The 24,476-nt window shown below is 35.0% G+C and overlaps 1 protein-coding gene and 2 pseudogenes across 2 annotated transcripts in view; 1 reads left to right on the top strand and 2 right to left on the bottom strand.

The window, feature by feature from the left end:
• Positions 1 to 13,755, bottom strand: part of TBCEL (tubulin folding cofactor E like) — a 70,958-nt gene extending 57,203 nt beyond the window's left edge. The window contains exon 1 of one of the 2 annotated variants that reach the window (XM_039839633.1): positions 13,662 to 13,755. The gene's annotated coding sequence lies outside the window, so the exon portion shown is untranslated. The other variant, XM_039839632.1, reaches the window with a different exon arrangement.
• Positions 13,756 to 17,175: 3,420 nt separating this feature from the next.
• On the top strand, positions 17,176 to 17,294 carry LOC120584058 (uncharacterized; annotated as a pseudogene).
• A 1,162-nt stretch (positions 17,295 to 18,456) lies between these two features.
• LOC120584059 (uncharacterized) lies at positions 18,457 to 18,573 on the bottom strand (annotated as a pseudogene).
• Positions 18,574 to 24,476: the final 5,903 nt, after the last annotated feature.

Raw genomic sequence — 24,476 nt, 5'->3', positions numbered from 1 at the left:
AAACAGGCACAAAAGACATAAAATATAGGCTATTAAGTGGTGTTGCTAAAACATAAAATACATGTTGGGGTAGCAGGGGAGGCAGGAGATTTGACTATAGGGTGGATGGATGGTAGAGTCAGCTTATGAGTGACTGCTCAGGTTCAACTTTACCTTGTAGAGATAAGAGTAAAAAAATTTTGATAAATCGCCATGAATACAGTGCAAGGATGGGGGTTACCGATCTTTATGTATAGACTATCAACATGAGAATCTCCATAAAATTATGAGAATTTTAAAATGTCTAAAGGATTAGGCAGTTAGGAATTTGTTCACCCTGGGAAAATATTTTCAGTATAAGGGAGTAGAAACCATAGCATACGGAGTTAGTAAGTGAAGACATATGAGGAGCTTAGATGAAAGCAAAAAAGATGGGACAGTTGATGAAGAAAAACCAAGTGTTCAGAGAGAGAGTTGTTATATCTTGTTCTTTTTTTTAAGACTAAATTTTAGTCTTAAAATTTATAGATTGAGTTTTTTTGGGGGGACGGTACAGGTGGTCAATAATATATAACAAAAGAAGTTTAAGGAAGAAAATCTTCTGGCTAGTATCAAAGAATCTCTTGAGATTACTAGCTTTCTCAATTTTTGCAACTTTTTTTAATTATTATTTTTAAAGCCCATTTAGCTTTTGCTTTGTGGACTCAACCTCACCCCTGGAAAGTTTCCTTTTTTGAAAGATACCCACTATACCAAACCTTGCCAGATTCTTGGACATTTTAGGTAGCTGGTGCTTCAGTTTGTTAATTTTGTTTTCTAAATCTTTCTGATCCTCACCATAAGTATACCCCAATAAGACATAATTACTCTAGGAGAGTATATGTGTGTTACATTTTTCTCACTATGAAAGATTAAATAAATGAACAAATAAAGCTGTATTAATAAGGTATTTTTAAATAACTGCTTTAAAAAATACAAATGATATACATTCTGAAGTTTTTTACTGTCTAATTAAAAATAAGCAAAAAAAAACCCCAACTGTAACACTATGTAGTTTCCATGTAGATATGGTTTCCCTTTTTATTAGCTAAGCTAAGCATGTAAATAAGTGTTACCAAAAGCTTTTCATATTGGAAGCATATTTGGAGCCACAGCCATACCCAGAAACTTTGGTCAACAGATATAGCAAGTAGATTAAGCCTGAGGATGCAACTTATGATACATATTTTTTTCAGACCATTTCCCCATGCTATGCATGTATATTTTTTTTACACAAGGATTAAATTACTTTAGATACATAGTTTTGTAACCTATATTTTCCTTAAATAGCTCATGAAAAAGTTTCTATATTAATATTTATCTGCATAATCATTTTTAAGGTTTAGAGTATTCCATTAACAAGCTTTTGCAGCTAAAGTCATGAATGACAGTTATCTCTCCCACAAAAACACTTCAGAGACATTGTCCAAGTCCATATAATTGGGCTAGACAGTCTCACTCTGTACGACGCTCCTAATTTCATTTATCATAAAGTATGTAAGCCTGCAATTCTCTCCCCCGAATATTATCTAATATACCTAAGTAGATGCCTCCTTGGGATGAAAAGAAAGGAAAATAAACTAATTCTAATAAACTTTCAGAACTATTCGGTAGAATTATAGTTCACCAATTCACAAATTTACCCTACACATTCTAAGTGCAAAATTTGAGTGTAGCTGATAAATCCATTATCATGACACACCATGCAACTATGATTTCGCACCCTACTAGGAACCACCCTATTTCTCAAAGTCTCTTTCTCAACTGTATACTGAACTACATCCAAGAGTAATAATGTGACACATCAACTTTTCAAGGTTAAAAAAAATCCCATACTGCCAAATGAAATGTGAATTCAGACTCCTGCTTAGTCTTTGAATTATGCTATTAGTAAAGCACTGCTATCTTCTTCACTTATCATAGCACTATGTGTCTCTTTAAAATCACCACAGACATTAAAATATCTAACTCAAATGCTTGATGTCTAAATATGTGACTCTGCTATCAATGAGTACAGCCTCAGAAATGTATGTATTTTCTACTAAAGAACTATACTTCATACATGGCACATTTAAAAAGAGACAAAGTTTTCTCATCTACAACTGCACATTTGCAAATATGACTAACTTGCATGTTCATAGTCTATATAGCACTTGGAATTTCTGATCCAAAAGTGCTAGTCAAATAATTTTAAGATTTTGATGAGAAAGTATTTGAGAGGGAACAAAAATCAAGAAAATATTACTGTTTAGGCTAAAGTCATTTGTGTGCAAATATTTTTAAGCACTTCTTCCTTGATTTCCACGGCTTCTTATTGTCCAGAAATGTTGGCCTAAACCAATTGTCTATATCTCTATTAAATTAGGCATCCTAAAATATAGAAAAACACTTCCATAAACTTTCAGCAAAAACAACAAAAAAGTTTAACATTCTCTATACCCTTTATTTCAATAGCTTCCAAAGCGAATTCTACCTTTATCTCCCATCCTTCATAATTTGCATATATCCCCACCCTTTCTCTAGCCTAGATTCAATTTGGGATAAATCACAAAGTTTTAATGTTACACTTACTCAAAATTCAGAAGTAGACACATTTACTCTCAAATCGATGTTCCCCATAAACCAAGTGTCCCCACACTGAGATTTATAATCATTTTAAAGCCTAGTAATTTTCCATAACCATCTTCTGAAACAAACTGCCACATCTCTACTTTCAGGACATGAAACTGAGGTGACTTACTCAGGTTTCTATGGCCCGACCAACATGCTAAGTCATATTTTCTGTATCCCTAATCTGTTGAGCCATGCTGTCTTTACTATATATTTCATGTCAACAATTTTTGGCATTACACGCAGATCATAGAAATACAACGTATAAAAATATATGAAAACTATTACACCCAAAATACCTCTCGTAACCACATCAATGTAACTGAACAACAAAACTAAGCAGCAGTGCTGAATGGTCTAGTCATCAGAGGAAAAATTATTTTCAACTTCTCCTTCCTGCCCCAAATCAATGAATATTAGTTTCTTGAATGGATTAGTTTTTCATCAGAAGAAAATTGCAAGCTACCTCTCAGTTGTGAATATACAAGTTTAAGGTCATTCATTACTCAGCTGTTTACAGAACAGATTGCCCCACTATCTCTATTCATGAGCACCGACAGAAACTACTAAGTTGAAACAAGGTCCCATTACAAACAAACTACTAGTTTATCATCCCACAGCCCTTTAGGAGTTTACAATCCCTGGTTCGAAACCAAGGATTGCCAGAATACTAAACATCAACCACACAGAGTTTGCAAAATTTTACAGGTCATTAAAAAAATTCACTAGCTCCTTCCACATTTAGTGCTACTATGGCATTGCCTTGTGGCAGTATTGTCTGCTGGTAATAAGTACTGGTTCTAGAACAAACTGCCTGGATATAAATCATGACTGACTCCACTACTCTGTGTGACTGTGGGCAAATTACTTCAGTTCTCTAAGCTTTGTCCGTAAAAAGGGGTAACAGATAGCCCCTAACTCCTAGATTACAGTGTGCCGAAGATGATGACATGGGTAAAAAATGTTTAGCACAGTACCTGGTACATAGAATGCACTTATTATAAACTTACTATTACTTCTACTGCTACTGCTACTATCTACTATTACTATTACCATCACCACCCAGTAAGCATGGTAGCATTAATGCAGGGCTGGGGGGCTTGCAGTTTTCAGTAATTAGACTTGACCTAATTTTTTTGGTCCTAGGACTATGCTAATTAATACTAATTAATGATTCAGACAGTAAAAATGTCTGACATTTATGTCATTCCTCCTTAATTGGAAGGTCTTCCCTTCTCTTCAATACCCAACTCAGAATATACTTCAGAGATGGAGCCTTTTCAGATACCTCCTGCCATAATTATTGATTTGCATTGAGCTGAGCTCATGGTATCTATTGTCTAAACCATTCAGTGGGCAATTAATCAATTATGTATTAGCATAGCATCTTTTCATTTTTGTCCTGTATACTACTATTATGCATTATACCACTCATGCATAGAGATGTGATTTTCATGTGTTTACGTCTGTTTAGACTGTATAGCTCTTGAGGGTAAGGACCAAAAAAATCATAATGCTTCTTTGTAGCAGTCACAGACTGGAAATTTGCACTTAATTGGCACTCAGTAAAGGTACTAATCAATGAATTTTCTAATCAATTCTGATTGTGTAGATCAAATGTATTTTATGAAACATGAAAAGGTTTATTAATAAACTGAGGTCAGAGTACTTATAAACAAAAATCCTTCATAGCTACCACTAAAACACATAATTATATCTATGGGGATTCCAAAAATAAGATGACATGATAAAGTAATGAATCACTAGCAGAGTTAGAAATACTTGCCACCTAGCATGAGCTATATTCTTCTGCTAAACCTACAGCCACAATAGATTTAATATTGAATATGTGATTTTGGTATCCATATGATACATTTCATATGCAAGAGTTTATTAACTCTTAACGCCATACTTCAAAACAACAGGCACTTTTCAGTAACTGAAGATGAATACATATGCATTGCTAGTGAGAATGTAAAATGATATAGCTGCTGTGGAAAACAGAATGGCAGTTCTTCAAAAAATTAAACATAGAATTACCATATGATCCAGCAATCACACTTCTGAGTATATGCCAAAAGAATTGAAAGCGGAAACCTGAATAGATATTTCTACACCAATGTTCACAGCAGCATTATTCACAACAGCAAAAAGGTGGGGAAAAAAATGTAAAAATTAATGGATAAACAAAATATTTCATACAATGGAATATTATTCAGCTTTGAAAAGGGAGAAAATTTTACAACATGGATGAATCTTGAAGACAATGCTAAGTGAAATAAGCCAAATACAAAAGAACAAATATTGTATATTCCATTTATATGAGGTATCTAGAGTACTCAAATTCATAAGAGACAGAAAGTAGAATGATGGGCTAGGGAGAGGGGGAAATGGGAAGTTACCAATTTATGAGTACACAGTTTCAGTTTGAGAACATGAAAAATTCTGGAGATGGATAGTGGTTTTGGTTGTACAACAATGTGAATGTACTTAATGCCACTCAACTGTACACTTAAAAATGGTTAAAATGGTACACTTTGTTATATATATTTTACCACAATAAAAATATTTCAAAAAATTAATGAATAAATAACATATGCTATATGAAAAAAGATGAATATAGGTCAAGTCCAAAATTTCTGGTTCTTACTCTACCAAATTAATGCCAACAATTCACTTAAGGATCTTAAACACTGAGTAAGGGATAAATTTGTCAAGTCTCACTAAGTGCATTTTGTGGGAAATTTGATTTATTATGTAAACATTTTTTATTTATATTTTTCTTGGACTCCTTTACTAATGTTCACATGGAGAAATGTCTCTAATGGGGGAGGAACTAATAAGGTTAACATTTAAATTACAATCTCCAAAGGGTACTTGACTTTACAAAATTATGCCTTAAGTTATAAATAGTGCCTATGAGAAAATGTAATCCTAATGAGTCAAAATAATAAGGGTTTAATAACATATACTTGTTTTCAACATTTTAAGAGTTGCAATTCTTTCTTAAAATTATTCGCTCATTTACCTATAATCTAAATAACAATATCATGATTACAAATATAAAATATTCTCAAAAAACAAGTCTCTTTATTAAGATAATGGCACCTGTCAATCAGAACTTAGTATTTGAGAGTTGCATTGTGTTCCTCTTTAAAATAAAATGTTATAAAGATGTGTATTAGTATGACTGGGAAGAGAAAGTGCTAAAGTTAAGTTTCCTGAAAAACTGTGTCTTGCCAAAGATTTCATAGAACACTCCAGCCTCATTATTAGTGAATTCCTTATTTGCAAATTCGCCTACTCACTAAAATTTGTTGCAACACAAAAAACAATATTTGGAGTATTTTCACTTTAATACTTGGAGTCACTTGCAGATACTCACAGAGCAACAAAAAGTGAGTCACCCGATGTGCACATTTCCAGCTGAAGTAAAACAAGGTGGCATTATGCCTTCTTGTTTCAGCTCTCATACTGTAAACAAGTGTCCTTTTCACAATCTACTTAGGGCGATGTTTTTCATATTTTTATGCTTTTTGTGTATATGTGTTGATTTAACTATTGAAATGTAGTGCAGTGCTAAAGTGCTGCCTAGTTCCTAAGCACAAGAAGGCTGTGATGTGCCTTCTTATGGAGAAAATACTTGTGGGATAAAGTTTATTCAGGCACTAACTATAGTGTTGTTCACTATCAATTCAAACTTAATGAATCAAGACTATATATTGAATAAGGTGTCTTCAAATGGAAACACATATAAAACCAGGTATGGATTTATCGATTCACAAAAGTGTTGTGACCAGAGACTGGCAGGAACCTAACTCTGTATTTCCCCTAGAAGCAATGGTTCCAGCTTCACTAATTCAGTGTTCATGGCAACTTTCCAAAAGTACCATGAATAAGAACCTACTATACTTTGCTAAAGAAAAAAACTCTGGGGCTGGTGGAATAGAACAATTAAATAGAAAAGACAGCCCAGAAACAGGCCTATGTAAATAAGGCAAGAAATAGCATAGAGATCAATAGGAAAAGGTTAAACTATTCAATAACCGGTCTCAGGACAAGTGAATATTGATTTGGGAAAAATGAAAGTGAATCTTTACCTCCCAATATAGAAATACTCAGCTCCAGATAAAATGTGAAAGACAAACTTCATCTTCATGAGAAGAAAATGGAAAAAGAGCTTTAAGATCCTGATTTAAGGAAATATTTCATAAAACATAAAAAGAATGCATAAAGGAAAAGTTGATAAAAATAAAAAACTTTTGATCATGAAAAGACATTTATACACTTAAAAAAACAAGCCAGAAACTGGAAAAGATACTTGCAACACATGTAACTCCTAAAAACAATAAATAAAAGGCAAACAACCCAATAGAAAAATTGACATGAACAAGTATTTAACGAAAGATAAAATTCGAATGATTAATAAATGTGTAAAAGATGTTCAAGTTCAATAATATTCAGAAACAAAAATCAAAATCACAAAGAAATGCCATTTTGTATAAATTAGCAAAATTTAAAAACTGGAGAAACTGTGGAAGAGTATGAACTCTTCCACTGTGTGGGAGGACAAATACTTTGGTATACATTAATACAAATACCTTGTAAAACAATTTATCACTGTCTAGTGAAGTTAAAGATGCCCATACCCTGTGATACAGCAATTCTACTTCTTGGTGTAAACTCTATAGAAACTTGTTCAGGTGCACCAGGAGACAAGTAAAGAATGTGCACAACAGTATTTTTTGAAATTACGAAAATCCTGGTGGAAAAAAGACCCTTTCATCCAAAACAGGAAATTGGATAAACTGTGTTATTCATAACTTTATCTCTTCCACCCTTTTCCTAAGCCCACTAGGTTTCAGCCTGCATGGCTTTCTACCTCTCAAAACAGCCAAGCTAATTCTCCCTCTTAACGCATTCATGAGAATGCCCCTTTCCTGGCTCTTGGATTAGCTGGCTTCACCTCAGCATTTTAGCCTCAAATAAATTTAAACACAAATATTACTTTCTCAATGAGGCTGCCTCTGACCACCTCATAAAAAATAGCACCACTGCCACCATCAATCACTTCCTACTCTTCCATTTTTACAGCACTAATCACGAATTGTGAGTTTAGAGCTGGTTTTAGAGTCCCTCTCCCCCAGAACCTAGTCCCATAAAAGTACGGATTTGTCAGTCTAGTCCAGTGTTACATGGAGCAGTGTCTTGCACATGGCAACAAATACTTGTTTTGGATAAGTGAAAAAGTGAATTTTATTTTGAAAAAAATAAATATATTCTGGCAGTGAAATGAAAATCAAATATACCAATCAAGAGTATGACAGATGGAAAAAAAATTTTGAAAATCACTAGAAAAGCATTGATCCGATCATTTTAAATAACCATTTTCTCAATAGTACTAGTAAGAGGTCACATTCCTGAGGCCCATTAGTGAATTAGTAGGGAAAATTTCACATAGGCACACAATCCTAAATTTTGGCAGTGTGCCATCTGCTTAAATCACCTGTTTTTAGAAGAGCACTGTGATTAAGAGCATGGCCTTCAGTAGGCCTGAGTTCAATTATGAATATGCACTGAAATTTGAGCAAGTTACTTGCCTCTATGCCTACTTTCTCATTTGTAAAATGGAGCTATTAATAGCTATTTCATAGGGTATCTATGAAAGTTTTCAAAGCATCTAGCTGTGCCTGGAGTGTAATAAGTGGCCAGTAAATTGTTGTTATTATGATGAAAGCTGAAAGTAGAAAAGTCCAAACAAATGAGAGAGCTTAGATGAGTCAAATAACCAAACACCGTCAGCCTGTAACAGAGGTGGACTACTTACTTGAAATGTACAAAGAATATATGCCAAGACTAAATCCTTTTTTCTCCAAAAGGAGACAAATATACACAATGGTAACATATAAGAATGGACATAGCACTGAGAACACCAAGAGATTCTCTTCACTAAGGAAGTCGGCCACACATAAAATTGAGTCGCAAAAGAGGGCCACAGGATTTCCTTTAATAAAAAACAAAGTACATGTAAAGGCCCAAATAAATAAAAGTGAAAAATCAATGTAGTATCTTTGCTATAGAGTGTATAGAGTATAGGGCTGGAAGATAAAGATGGGCTGGCAGGACCAGATAGCAAGAGATTATGGTCTTCTGTTTAAAAATCTGCACTTTATTCTTCAGGCAATGGGAAGATGAAGGAGAAGAAAATTTAACAAGTTAATTTGAAACGAATACTTCTAAAGGAGGCAAAACATCTTTATGGCTCTAAACACCATACAGGTCCACTGTTAACCATGAGTAATTTGCTTATTAATAATGACTAACATGGAACCTATTCTCACCGCTTTTCATTACTTCGATGACCATTGCTATCATGCTGATCATGGTTACAACAGCAGATAAAATCTGAGTTTACTATGTGCCTTGTATTATGTTGTTTTACATGTGTTCTCCATTCAATTCTTACAACACACATATGAGGGGTACTATTATTAATCTCATTTAACAGATTGAAAAACTAAAGCAAAGATGTTATAGTCGGATGGCTAGTGAGTGAAAGACAGGATTCAAATCTAGGTTGCCTGACTCCAAAGCCCTAAAATTAAACTACCTGCTGAAGTAATATTGCTCAATTCATTGACATAATTTGCTCAAAAATTACATGTATGTACCTATTATAATTTAAAGTATCAGGCTAGCTCAGTGATTCTTAAATTTTATTGTATAGAAGAATCACATAGGCAGATTCCTAGATTTTAATTCAGTAAATCTAGGGTGGAATTTTCAGAGACCTGCAATTTTAACCATACATTCGGTCAATTTTGATTCACTTTGTCCATGAATTACACCCTGTGCTAGTTGTCCTGGAGATTCAAGGATATTTGATCTTCCTGTCCTCTATAAATTTACAATCTAAAGGCGATAAAAACAAAGTATACAAACAACACACAGCAATTCAGGATAAGCAATATAGACAATCCAGGCAAGAAAGACTTAGAGGAAGAAGGGTAATCTGTAATGATATGAAGATGAGTAGTATTTCATGAAAAAAGGAAACATGTTTCCTGCAGACTTTCAGGAATAGCGTTACATCCAAAGGAGAGTAGGATGAGTAGACTGCTTGGCAAGGAGAGCATCTGCATTTAGGAATGGAAAAATAATGTCAGAAAACAAAGCAGAGGCTGTGGAATGCCCTCGATGTCAACCTGAACAGTATGGTCTTTATTCAGTGCTGGCACTGTGAAGTTACTAATGGTTTTGAGGAAGAAAATAATAAATGACAGCAATAGTCTTTGGAAGAGAATGCTGATGAAGCTAAGCAAGATCAAGCAGAACAAGAATAACAGACCAAGGAAATATAGTTAGGCTGGTTAGCATTCTAATCTCAAAGAAATAAGAGTCAGAAAAGGGTAGTAAAAAATTAGAAAAGGGAGGAATGGTAACTCTTAATGACTAAATTGCAACAATCACAGCTAAATGATTTCTTCACCTCTTAAATCCAAAATTGTATCATTATCAGCTTGTTACTTTTTAGAACTTTTTCTTACATAGCTAACTAGGCACAAAATATAGAGTTCACTTATTTAAAACACAGCAAATAAGCCTCTGAGTAATCAAAATATATGTTACAAAGTTCATATACTAAAAAACTCTAATAATTTACATATTATATATATAATACATACATATATATGTGTGTATGTATATATATATATATATATATATGAACATTATTCAGAGCTACACAAGCTCATTTTACACAAATTTCTAACAAATGTAAGCATCTAATTTCCAACCCACAGCACTCTGGAAGCAAAAAATTAGAAGAGGAAAAGAGCCATATTTAAGAGTCTGAGATTAAAAAGAAAACTATAAAAAAAGTACACACGATCACTCAGGGTAAATGCTCCACAACTGTTTATTGATAGTATACATAATTCTCAGAAAAAGAAATGAAATTAATGAGAATCTTCCTTAATGTTTCAAAGACCTACCACAAAAAAAAACTTTTAAACATTCGTTAAAGCTAAATATTTTAAATATTTTAAATATTTACCTGACTAATGATAAATTTTAAAAGATGGCTGATACATGCCAACATAGCCCTCTCATCAATAACTAAGATATAGTCAATAGATAGTTAAAGGTAAGAAACATATTTCACAACACACAAAGTTTGAAGACGAAAAGAATGCTTTTATAAGGCATCTAATCAAGAATGTGGTCCTACTGATGAAGTTTAATTTGAGCGATCCTTTCCTGATGGCTCTGGCTTTAAATTTCATGTTCCAAATAATATGAAAGCATCCTCAACAAAAATTAACACTATTAAACTGGTTTTAAATATTTATCCTACAAATCATTTGACACTCAACATCCTATATCAATAGGCTGTGTGACAAGTTTAAAAAGGACTCTTAACATAGCAATACATGTAGGCCTCTCCATTAGTTCACCAACCCTCATTAATATTTATTATAATACTATTCATATAAGGACCTTACCTATTTTGTAAACTGATGAAAACAACATTTTTGTGGGGAGAATTAAGATGTTAACTGACTCAAAGTTATACTTAAGTTTATGATTAAGTTTAAATATATATACCAAAGCCATGAACATATACCTTTAATCATGTAGAAGTGTATCATATACTAATTATTAGAGTAAGAAGAGTTTAGGTTTCAGCCTGAGGGGTTTTTTTTTAATAGCAGAAAAGCAAATCTATGTATATTTACAACACTATAATATTAAAATAAAATTACCTAAACTATGTTGTAGAGATAAATCAACTACATTGAACTAAGCCTCATATTTCTCAAATACAGCAAAGGATAGAAAAAGTTAAAGCAACCATACTTATTTGAAAAATTTCATCAAATGATCAAAAAACATCAAGATATCAAAGATTATGGTACAAAACACCAGTCAAATATGCTGTTATAAATATTTAAACAAATGAAACAATCAAATGCACTTGGTTGCCATTGTTCTCCACCCCCCTACACAATCTATATGTCTTTGTAATCATCCTTGCTCTCTCTAGACACATAGAACATGAGGACACCAATTCAGCCAAAGAAATGTGGTTCAAATTCAAGTTGTGACCCATAAACAAATTTAATGGAAGTCAGTCAAGATTTTTTAACAAGAGTAGAATATAATAGAAATTATTAGACTGCATCACATGTAATAAGGGTAAATATCATTTTGTGAAACTTCTCATTCATATATGGATTATGTGCTAGCTCATGATATAAAATGTACTTCTTACAACAGACTCATAGATGTAGGCAACAAGCTTATGGGTTGCCAGATGGGAGGGAGTTGGCAGGCCGGCAAAAAAGGTGAAGGGATTAAGAAATACAAATTGGTAGTTATTACATAGTCATAGGGATGTAAAGTGCAGCATAGGGAATATAGTCAATAATACAGTAATAACTGTATGGTGCCAGATGGGTACTAGACTAGTCAGGGGGATCACTTCGTAAATTATAAAAATGTCCAACCACTATGCTATACACCTGAAACTGATATAGTATTGAAGTTTAACTGTAATTGAAAAATCAAAAAAGGAGGGAAGGCGAAGGAAAATAAGAGGTTCAAACTTCCAAGTATAAAACAAGTAAGTCATGGAGATGCAGTGTACAGCACATGGAACATAGTCAATAATGTTGTGATAGCACTGTATGGTGTCAAACAGTTGCTGGACTTATCAAGGTATCACTTCTTTATGTATATAAATGTTGAATAACTATGGTGTACAGTTGAAAGTAATACAGTATTGTATGTTACCTATATTTTAATAAAATCTTTTTTTTTAATATGCTTGTTACTGTGGAGCATAATTTTTAAAAAGTTTTAAAGCACCTATCCTGGAGATCTAGGTCTAATACCTCAAGACCCAAAGACTAAATGTTTTCAATAGTCCTCCGTACCTACACATAATCTCTTTGCTCAAACTGGACTCTTGGAAACCAATTTAAGAACTCCAGGGCAGCACAGAAAAACTGGGACATGCCTCAGCTCAACTGGTATTTGGACTGGGATTATTAGCAAAATTTCCCAAACAGCTCTAGAGGGTGCCAACAAATTCCTTGTAGGTTAGCAACCTTCAGAGTAGAGCTCCTCCTTCCTCCACTGACTGTAAATAGTTCAACTTCCTTAACTCCAACTTCCAGAATCGCTGTGTCCCGAGACAAGACAATTACTACATCAATTCTCAGAATGTCTTTCTAGGAGAGGTCCTAGAACTCTGTACTCCCCATTCAGTGCTCTCCACACAGAGCCTATACAAGCCCCCTCCACGATCCCAAGACAGCGTACTCTCCACCCAGGTCCCATCTTACTCCTGTCCCCTTATTCTCAACGTTTCCCAACTTGCGGGGGGCAAAATGATTCTCCCGAAAGCCTTTACTAAACTACCGCATCCTTTTAGCAGCCCATGGAAGGCGCAGGTCTAATGTCCACAGAGCCTACGAAGGCCCGCACGCCGAACCTCCCAGTGGACACGTCTACTAATTTTTATTTATTTATTTGATTCAGTGGTTCAGAGACAAGTTTCCCATTTCCCCACCCACCAGCCCCAGACTCTTCTCCATCTCCCGCCAGCCAGGGGGCATCTTCCCATCCGCCAAGCCCCTGGAACTCAGTCTGGCTCTCCGACCCAGGGCTGGACTCTCTTTCCCAGTCCCAGGCCCTTCCTGTTCCGGCCAGACGAAGCCCATTCTCCCTGGAGCCCCAGGCTGGTGTCCCATCCATTCCCTTCTCCCAGACAGGCCTCGTCCCGCTCCGAGATCCTCCCGGTGTCTGCTCACACTGCGCCCCGCAGCAGTGGCCCTCCGCGCCTCGGGCCGCGAGAACCCGACGGTGCCGGCAGGCCCGGGCTCCACTCACCCCCTCAGCCCGGGAGGCGGGGAGCTGCTGCGGCGGCTCCTCGGGCTGCGCCTCTCCTCCCCCCTCCCGGCCACCGCCGTGGTCGCCGTTCAGCCTCCGGCCTGCTCCCGACCGACCCCGGACCCGCTACGCTTCACCTCGTCCCCAATTCGGCCCGCAGAAGCCCTGTGTCCTGCATTGACCCGGAAGCAGCTTTCACGGCCCAACAACAACACGCGACCCTGTCGCACGTGTCACGTCCGCTGCGTGAATGGGAGGGGGCACCGGAGGAGTGGATCCTCCCCAACCAAGCTTGGGTTGCCATAGCGACGGGATGTCTATGCTGCCTAATAGCCACTAGAAACCTATTTCACCTGCTCTTTTTCTTTCGCGTCATGAGGGTATGCCCTGGGTGCAAAGGAGGAGTACTGATTGTCACATCAGAGTGAAATTGGACTGCTGAGAGGTTGCTATCTTATAGAAAGGAGCATTGGGCTGAACCTTTCCAGACAGACCTGGAATTTTGTCCTGATTCTGTCATTAATTTGCATTGTGACCTTGATCAACTTACTTCTTGTCTCTGACTTCAGTGTCTTCACTAGGTGATCTCTAGGCTGTAATCTAATACGATCCCAAGATGCTTTTTGCATGAGGATGTGGTAGCACTCTGGCCTTTACTCTGTGTCCCCTTCTCAAGGTCTGTGGCACCCTGAGCTTTCGGTGCTCTTGTACCAATGTAGTAATAGTAGCTTCTGTTTATTGAACCCTTTCTTGGTACCATATGCTATTTCTAATTTTACAATTTCCAAAGTAGATATTTTATGAATTTAAAAATAGAAGTTCGCAGAGGTTAAGTAATCTGCCCTAGACCACCCCAGTTAGTAAAAGTGACCAAGCTAAGATTTGAATCCAGGTCAGTCTGACACCAAAGTCAAGTCCATCCTCTTCACATTATGCTATGCTATTGCTCCAGCTCTATACACATTATATCTGGCTTTTGGGTTGCGATTGCTTATTATATTTCTTTGTCCATTTCTTTTGCAGGAATGTGCATGGAATAGGGATGGTGCTGGCTGATTCTGAAGAGAATTCAGTTTTGTATGACTATGTTAGCTTAAATGTTAGGAGTTAAAGAGGTCTATTGCATAAGGTGTGTGTGCTTTCATGTGGTGTGTGTTAGAGAACAGGTGAGGGGTTGTGATGTACATGCATGTGTATTTATTGGTTCCTAGAAACAAGGAGACAAAATTCTTTAGGAGGGACCCAATGGTAGTTCCTGGGTACTTACTACTCTCATTTTGTTTTGTTTTGTCTTGCTCCATAGGTAGTAAGGCTTAAAGGGATTAGGGCAGGGAAGCCTGAAAAATCTGGTTAAAGAAAGTGATCTCAGAATCAAAAGGAGGGTGAGCCAAGCAATGTGGCTTAGTTTGCTGAAGTGGGGTCTTTCTTTCTCTTCCTGCAGAGAACAGAGTGTCTTTCTGGCATTTTAGAATTAATGGCTTTGGGAGCATCAGGGTCTTTGACATGACAACCATCAAAAATAGCCTCAGTGGCAAGAACCATGAGAAGAGCAGAGTGAAATATGCACAAAGGAGAGAGAACAGGGTGGATATTGCTCAGATACTTTAATGGTGGATTTATCTGTGAGCTTGGGTACTCTTGGGAGCACTCTGAAACACTTAGGAAGTCCTGTGAGCAACTAAGAAAAAAGACAAGAAATGTGGATCATTATTGTGAACAAATATTGTATACAGGGTACATAAATATGTGTGTGAGTATTTTATATCACTGGGTGTAATTAGTTATATACTTCTTTGTTTCTTTGAGATATCATTGAGTCACTTTTCTGTTGTTCCTTTCTCTCTTCTCATAGAGCAAACTCCTAAAGACAAGTCAATGTCTCCACCCCTCTCCAGTCCTCACAACACAGACAGAATTATCTTTCTACAACTGATATCTGATCATGTGATTCCCTGTCTCCTCTTATTTTGTACCTGCCCTGTTTAAGCTGGTAGCCACTAGCCACACATGGCTATTTAAATTTAAGTTAATTAAAATTAAGTTAAATAAAAATTGCATTTCCTGAGTCACATGACACTAACCATATTTCAGGTGCTCAGTAGCTGTGTGTGGCTAGTGCTATAATATTGGACAATGCCAATATAGAATGTTTTCATCATCCCAGAAAGTTTTATTGGGCAATGCTGCTCTAAACTCTCAATTCCTCATGTCTCTGTTCTTTGGAATTTGCTTTGCTAAGCCTTTTGTTTGAAATATTCCTCTTCCATCTCCTTGAGACTAAAAATTATACATAATTGTTATTTTCTTGTCTCCTTGACAAGCATGTGAGCCTCTCCAAAGGCAGGAGCTAAGTTTATCTTGTACATTACCTCTAAAGGAATATCATATAGAAGGAGAGAGTAGATGATGAACTAAAATGAGAGGAAATTACGGAAAAGCAAATTTCTGGTCACTTTTATTAGAACTTATTGATAATTCAATCATTTTGACCTATCAACAGCAATTTTGTATGATTTAACCCGATAATAAGGAAGAACTTTGAAACAACTGGAGCTGCTTCACTCAGTTTTAATGAGTTCCCTGTCACTAGGATAGGTTAAACAAAGGCAGAATCTGTTAGAATAATGTATGAAAATTTTCTGAATCATTTGGACTGGCTGACCAGTCTGATTCTAAGCTTCTAAGTCTGTGTTCCTCCAACTGTGTTTTAATTCAAGGTTGATTATGCTATAACAACAATCAAAGCTACTTTCTGAGTTTTTACTATGTGCCAGACAATGCTCAATATATTTCACATAAATTAGTTTCTTTAATCCTCACAATAATCTTATGAAGTGTGTTTGGTACCATACCAGATTTACTGAGTGAGACGCAGATTAAGTGATATACCCTGCAACATACAGCTAGTAAATGGCCGAGGCTGAATTCATATTTAGGTCAGTCTGGTGCCAGAATCTGGGTTCCCAATAACACTATAACACTATGATAGGCTATAGTTCTATCATGAAGATATTTGTCCTTTTAATTCAATGAATGATTATAATGAATGTATTTCTTGCATTTAGATAGGTGGTTTGGGGAAACCATAATCCCTAAAATGTAGTTGGAAAGATAATGCATATAGTCAAATAACAGTAATATGGAGTAATTAAAGGTCTATTATTTTAAAAGGGAGTCAGCATATTAGCCAAAGTCTTCTCTCAAGTAGGCAAAAGGATAAGTTCAGAATTATATGAGAATTCAATGTGAACAGCATCAGTACACAGATGGGAACACAGATGAAGAGAAAAAAAATACTTCATTTGAGAGAATAATGACTGGTTTAGAAATTAAGAGTCTGCAATACTTGTTTTGTTTTTTTCCACTAACCAGCCATGTCACTTCATCTCTTTCTGCCTTAGAGTTTTATCTACCAAATAACCTGGATTGGATGAAATACATATGATGAAACAACTGAAGTTATGTATAAAATATTATGTATATGCATATATTATATATGTGTGTATTTTCAAGAGAAAGTATTATAGATTCTATCAGATTCACAAAGAAATAACAAGTCAGAAAACTTTTAGGCTACATTATCACTTTAAATTCTGCAATTCTGTGATTCTGTATTTTATTTTTGTCAACATTATTGACATGACTGTCAGTGTCTGTGGCTATGCTACCCTGAACAAGCTTGATCCCATCTGATCTCAGAAGCCAAGCAGGGTCAGGCCTGGTTAGTACCTGGATGGGAGACTACCTAGGAAGACTAGGTGCTATAGGTATAAAAGATAAAAAAATAAGGGATTGTAAGCTGACAAGTTTCTTACAATCTGTGAGGTCAACCAAAGGTTACCTTGCCTAAATAATAATAATAATAATAAATACTCTATTATCTTTGTCAGAGTAAAGAGGAATTTTCCACTCAAATGGCTAACCTTGTAATCAGTTCTTTGTTCTGCTTCTGTAGACATGCTTGCCACATAGGCTGAAGGTCAGGGTAAACTGGAGATCAACTGAAGACTCACCCTCCCCTTTGCTTGTTCTGTCTAGATAACAGATGTATTGCCTAAGTTCCTGTCTGAAAATCTCATGCTCTGTAACTGCCCATAACCCATAACAATTCACTCTCTCTGAAACTGCCTGAGGACAAATTAACCAATTGGCCCATGCCAAGTGTAACTGTGCAGATAATCCCTACAAAAGTAAGGTTATCCCTGAGCTCGGGGCCCAGATCTTCAGAGCACTAGATCTTCTGGGACCACTGGCGTAATAAACCTGAGTTCTCCAGGTCTCTGAGTGGTGCTTGGTTTCTCGCCGGTCTGACTTTTCTGCAACAAGAGCTGCAGTATTTACAGTGATATCTCATTTTTTTCTAGGTTATGGTTACTTATGACATATTTTCTTTGGTTAGTCTCACCAATTTTGTTGGTCTTCTGAAAGAATCAATTACTGGTTTTGTTGAATCTCTGTTATATTTTTGTTTTATTATTTTTGACTTTTATCTTTATTATTTTGATCTGCTCTTATTGGATATAATTTACTGTTTTCTAACTTTTTTTTATAATATGCATTTAGAATTGCACATCTGCCTCAATACACAGTTGATTGCCATAGTTTTGATATGCAGCATTTTCATTTTCATTCAGTTTTAAGTATTTACTAATTTCTTTAGCCTATTGATATGATAGATTACATTAATAGATTTTTATTGAGATGCAATTAACATATAACATTGTGTAATTGCTGATTTGATACATTTATAATTGCAATATGATTACCACTATGATGTTAGCTAACACCTCCATCATCTCACATAGTTAGCATTTCTTTTATGCAGTGAGAACAGTTAAGATCTAGTCACTTAGCAACTTAAAAGTTTATAATATAGTATTGTTGACTACTATGTTAAGTATTAGATCTCCAGAACGTAATCTTTTTTTTTAATGCCTACAGCACCTGATATTCCTAGGTGGTCTCCCAACCAAGTACTAACCAGGCCCAACTCTGCTTAGCTTCTGATATCAGACGAGATCAGACGTTCAGGGTGGCATGGCCATAGACCTTAATCATCTTATAGTTGCAAGTTTGTACCCTTAAATAACACCTTCCCACTTCCCCCATCCCTCAGCCACTGGTAACCACAATTCTACTGTTTCTATAAGTTTGGCTTTTTTAGATTCCCATATAAGTTATATCATACAGTATTTCTTTCTTAACTCATTGAGCATAGTACCCTCAAGGTCCATTTATGTTGTTGTAAATTGCAGGATTCCCTTCTTTCTCCTGGCTGAATAAAATTTTTTTGTGTGTGTATTTATCACATCTTCTTTATCCATTCATCTGTTGATGGACACTTAGGTTGTTTTTGTATCTTGACTATCGCGAAGAATGCTGTAATAAACATGGGAGTGCAGATATCTTTTTGATATTCTGTTTTCATTTCTTGAGAAGTAGGATTGATGCAGGATAGAGGAAATTTCCCAGTGCAGGGGGAGACCAAGCCTTGCATTGAGATAAGAGGGTCCTCTGGCAGAGAGCGAAGAAAGAATTCAATGCACACACCAAAGTTAGAGTCAAAAGGAAAGTTTATTAGAAAAGGGGTAACACTCCACATACAGAGTGTGGTCTCCTCTCAGAGGCAGAGTGAGAGGGACAGTGTGAGGGACAGAGAGAAACACAGAGTAAAGGCACTGAGAGACAGTGACAATAGAGAGGGACAAGGACAATGAAAGAGACAGAAAAGGTGAGAGAGACAGACCTTGAGTGTTCAGGGAATTCAGTTTTTATGTCATTCTTTAGTTCCAATTTCTTTTGATATGGACATACAGTGAGGGAGGGAAAGAGTAAAAAGGTAAGAATATGTAGAGTGAAAGGCCTGCTGGTAGTTCCCAGTCTTTAATCCATAGGCTCCCCCTGGTTAGCCACAGGGAATGACTCTTGGTTCCTGTTTCCCCTTCACAGATGTGGGGAATGAGTTGTTAGCAATCCCAGTAGAAATATTTCTTCTTTCAGAAGGTGTCTTTCTGGCCTGGCTGCAGGACTGACCTGCATATCACAGTCTCTGAAGGTGCCTTGATTAACATTTTTAATTTTCTCGCCTCCTCCCTACATTAGGATTGCTGGATCATATGGATTTGAATCCTGAGTTAATTTTTTGAGTAACTTCCATACTGTTTTCTATAGTGTCTGAACCACCAACAGTACACAAGCACTTTCTTTTCCCCACAGTAAAAGGTTGAAAGAGTTTTCTCTAAGATCAGGAATAAAACAAGGGTGACCACTCTTACCAATCTATTTCAGTGTAAAACTGGAAATTTTACACAATCACTCAAAATAAAGAAATAAAAGAATTAACATCAGAAATGAAGAAGCAAAATTATCATTATTTGTAGATGATATGATCTTATACATAGAAAATCCTAGACTCAACCAAAAATATGGTTGGAACTAGTTAACAAATTCAGTAAAGTTTCAGGATACAAAATCAACATACAGAAATCAGGTATATTTTTATACACTAACAATGAAATATCTGAAAAAAGAAATAAAGAAAACTCTCATTCACAGTAGCATCAAAAACAGTAAAATACTCAGGAACCAAGGAAATGAAAGAAATGCACAATGAAAATTACATTGATTCTTGAATACCGAACCAGCCTAGTGTAGTTGTAATAACCCCACTTGGTCTTGGTATATATTCATTTTCATACATTATTGGATTAGATTTGCTAATATTTCATTGAGGATTTTTGTACCTATATTCATTAGAAATATTGGTCTAAAATTTTATTATCTTGTAATCTTTGGTTTTGGTATTAAGGTAATGCTGGCCTCAGAATAAGTCAGGAAGTACTTCTGTCTTTATCTTCTGGAAGAAATGATCAAGAATTGGTATAATTTCTTCCTTAAATGTTTGGTAGAATTCATCAGAGAACTCATCTAAGCCTGGTGCTTTTTCTTTTGGAATACTATTAATGATTAATTCAATTTCTTTAATAGATGTAAGGCTATTCAGATTGTCTATTTCCTCCTGCATGAATTATGGAAGATTGTGTCTTTCATGGAACTGGTTCATTTTATCTAGGTTATCAAATTTGTGAGCATTGTTCATGATATTTTTATTATCCTTTTCTTGTCTATAGGGTCTATAATGATGTCCCTTCTTTTGTTTCTGATTTTTGTAATTTGTGTCTTTTTTCTTTTATTCTTAGCCTGATTAGAAGCTTGTCAATTTTGTTGAAGTTTTCAAAGAACAAGTTTTTGGTTTTATCAATTTTCTCTATTTCCATTTTCAATTTCATTGATTCCTAGTCTAATTATCTATCTATCTATCTATCTATCTATCTATCTATCTATCTATCTATCTATCTATTTATTTATGCATGCTTAGTTTAGATTTAATTTGCTCTTTTTTTTTTTCTAGTTTCCTAAGATGGAAGCTTAGATTATTGATTTTAGATCTTTCTTCTTTTCTAATACAGGCATTCAAAGCTACAAATTTATTTCTGAGCACTGCTTTCACTGTATCCCACAAATGTTGATAAGTTGTGCTTTTACTTTTCTTTAGTTCAAATTTTGCTTGTTGTCTTAGTTCGAGCTATAGCAAAAATACTATAGACTGAATGACTTAAACATCAAATATTTATTTCACACAGTTCTGTTATCTGGGAAGTCCAAGATCAATGCACTGGCAGATCTGGTGTGTGGAGAGAGTTTTGGCTTATAGATAGCTGCTTTCTTGCTGTATCCTCATGTGGCAAAAGAACAAGCTATAATCTCTTTCCGCATATGGACACTTATCCTATCCTGGGGGCTCCATCTCATTACCTCATTTAAACTAATTATCTCTCAAAGGCCCACCTCCATTCCAAATACCATTTTATTTGGGGTTAGAATATCAATATACAAAGGATAAGGGTACACAAATAACACTCGTGATTTCTTTTGTGACCTATGTGTTATTTAATTTTCAAATGTATGGAGATTTTAAAGGGATTTTGAAATTAATTTCTGGTTTAATTAAATTGTGGTCAGAGAACACAATCCCTAGAATATTGATACTTTGGAAATTATCAAGCTTTGCTTGCTTTATGTCTCAGTGTATGATGAATTTGAGATGAAGTTTTTGTGAATGTTTGAAAAGAATATATATACTACAGTTATTAAATTCAAAGTTCTATATAAGCAATTAGACCAAGTTTGTTAATTGTGTTGTTCGATCTTTCTATATTCTGCTTGATTTTTTTGTTACAAATTGTATTTCTAACAGTTGTTACAAGCAGATCGATTGCTTGTATTAGTTACTGAGAAAAGTATGCTATAATTTCTGACTTTGACTATAGATGAATTTGTTTTTCCTTGTAGCTTTGAAAATTTTTGATGCATGATTTTGATACTATGTTATTAGACACATGCCAATTTAAAACTGTATTCTCTTTCTGATAAATTTAACTTTCTCTTATTATGAAATATCCCATTTTTCTCTAGTAATGTGTATTGCTTTAAAGACTATTTTGTCTGGGTTTTTCTTTGTTGGTAGGTTTTTTATCATTAATTTAGTCATCTTATTAGTTATAGGTCTCTCTACATTTTTCGTTTCTTCATTGTTCAGTCTCAGTAGGCAATAAATGTCTATGAATTTGTCTATGTGTTGGCATCCACGTGTTGGCATACAGTTGTACCTAGCAGTTTCTTATGAGCTTATGCATTGCTGTGATATCAGTTGTAATGTCTCCTTTTTATTTCTAGTTTTAGTTATATGAGTCATCACTCATTTTTTCTTAAACTAGCTAAAGTTTTGTAAATTTTGTTTATCTTTTTGAAGAACCACTTCTTGATCTCACTAATGATTTCTATTTTTCTATTTTCTATTTTATTTATCGTTGCTCTAATCTTTATTATTTCCTTCCTTCTCGTAGATTTGGATTTAATTTAATTTAATTTTTTTCTAGTTCCTTAAGGAGTAAAGTTAGGTTATTGATTTGAGATTTTTTTTTTTGATGCAAGCATTTATAGATATAAATTTCTCTTTTAGCACTACTTTCACTACATCTCATAATTTTTGGTATCATATAATTTTGTTTCTATTTTCTAATTTCCCTTGTGATTTATGCTTAATTCATTGATTGTTTAAATATGTTATTTAATTTCTACATAGTTATAAATTTCCCAGTTTTCCTTCTGCTACTGGTTTCTAGTTTTATTCCATGGTGATAGGAAAAGATACTTTGGACAATTTCAATATTTTAAAATATATTAAGATTTATGTTATGGCTTAATATATGATCTATTCTGGAGAATGTTACATGTGTACTTGAGAAAAATGTGTATTTTGCTGATGTTGGGTAGAGTGTTTTTTATATGTCCATTAGGTCCTATTTGTCTATGGTGTGGTTTAAAACCTCTGTTTCTGTAGTGGGCTGAATGTTCATGTTCCCCTAAAATTCATATATTGAAATCCTATGCCCCAATGTGATGATATTAGGAGGTGGGGCTTTTGGAAGGTGATTAGGTCATGAGGGTAGAGCTCTCAGGAATAAGATATGTGCCTTTAAAAAAGAGATCCCAGAGAGCTCCCTTTCTCTTTTCACCATGTAAAGGCACAGAGAGAAAATGACCGTCTATGAAAAAGGAAGCAGCAACTTACCAGACATCAAATCTGCCAGTGCCTTGATCTTGAACTTTCAAGCTTTTAGAATTGTGAGAAATAAATTTCCATTGTTTATATGCTGCCCAGTTTATTGTATTCTGTTACAGCAGCCTGAATGGACTGACAGTATTTTTTTTTTGTTTGTTTATACACTATTGAAAGTGGGATGCTGAAGCCACCTACTTTTACCGTAGAGCTGTTTATTTCTCCTTTCAATTCAGTAAATATTTTTTCACATATTTGGAGCTTTGGTATTTAGTGCATACATATTTATAATTGTTTTATCTTCTTGGTGAATTGATCCTTTTAGTAATGCATAATATCCTTATTTATCTTTTGTAATAGTTTTGAACTTAGTATCTTTTTTGTCCAATATTACTATAGTCACTCTTGCTCTCTTTTTTCCTTTTAACCTATGTGTGTCCTTAGACCTAAAGTGAGTCTCTTTAAGAGAATATAATTGGACTCTTTTGTTTGTTTGTTTTTTTGTTTATTCATTCTGGTAATCTACATCTTTTTATTGAGGAGTTTAATGTATTTACAGTAAAGTACTTATTGATAAGAAAAGACTTAAATTTGTCATTTGATTTGATTTCTATATGTCTTATAAATTTTTTGGTCCCTCATTTACTCCATTACTGCTTTCTTTTGTGTTTAGTTGATAGTTTGCAATACAATATTTTGATACCCTTCTCATGTCCTTTTGTGTATTTTCTTTGTGGTTACCATGGGGGTTACATATAACAATCTATTTTGAATTGATATCAACAGCTTCAATTCCATACAAAAACTCTACTCCTTTACAGGTCTACCTCCCCCTACACTTTGTTACTGATGTCACAAATGATTTCTTTTTATGTATTTGTCTTTTAAATCTTGTAGAAAATAAAAAGTAGAGTTAAAAACTAAGATGACAATGATGCTAGCTTTTGTATTCGCCCATGTATTTACCTTTGCCAGGGATCTTTACATCTTCATATGGCTTTAAGTTGCTGTGTAGCATCCTTTCATTTTAAACTAAAGAACTCTTTTTAGCATTTCGCGGGGGGAGGGGGGGCAGGTCAAGTGGTAATGAAATCATCTGCTTTTGTTTATACAGGAATATCTTCATTTTGTCCTCATTTTTAAGGACAGTTTTGCCAATATATGATTATTCATTGACAGTTTCTTTTCTTTCAGCACATTTTGAATATATTATCTCTCTGCCTTCTGCCCTTCAAGATTTCTGATAAAAAATAGACTAATAATCATATTGAGGGTTGCTTATATATAAGTTGCTTCTTCCTTCCTTCCTTCCTTCCTTCCTTCCTTCCTT

The sequence above is a fragment of the Pteropus medius genome, unplaced genomic scaffold (assembly GCF_902729225.1).
Source record: "Pteropus medius unplaced genomic scaffold, Ma_sr-lr_union100, whole genome shotgun sequence".
Lineage (NCBI taxonomy): Eukaryota > Metazoa > Chordata > Mammalia > Chiroptera > Pteropodidae > Pteropus > Pteropus medius.
Note: the sequence above shows the minus strand (reverse complement) of the source record. Positions and strands in the feature narration are given on the sequence as shown.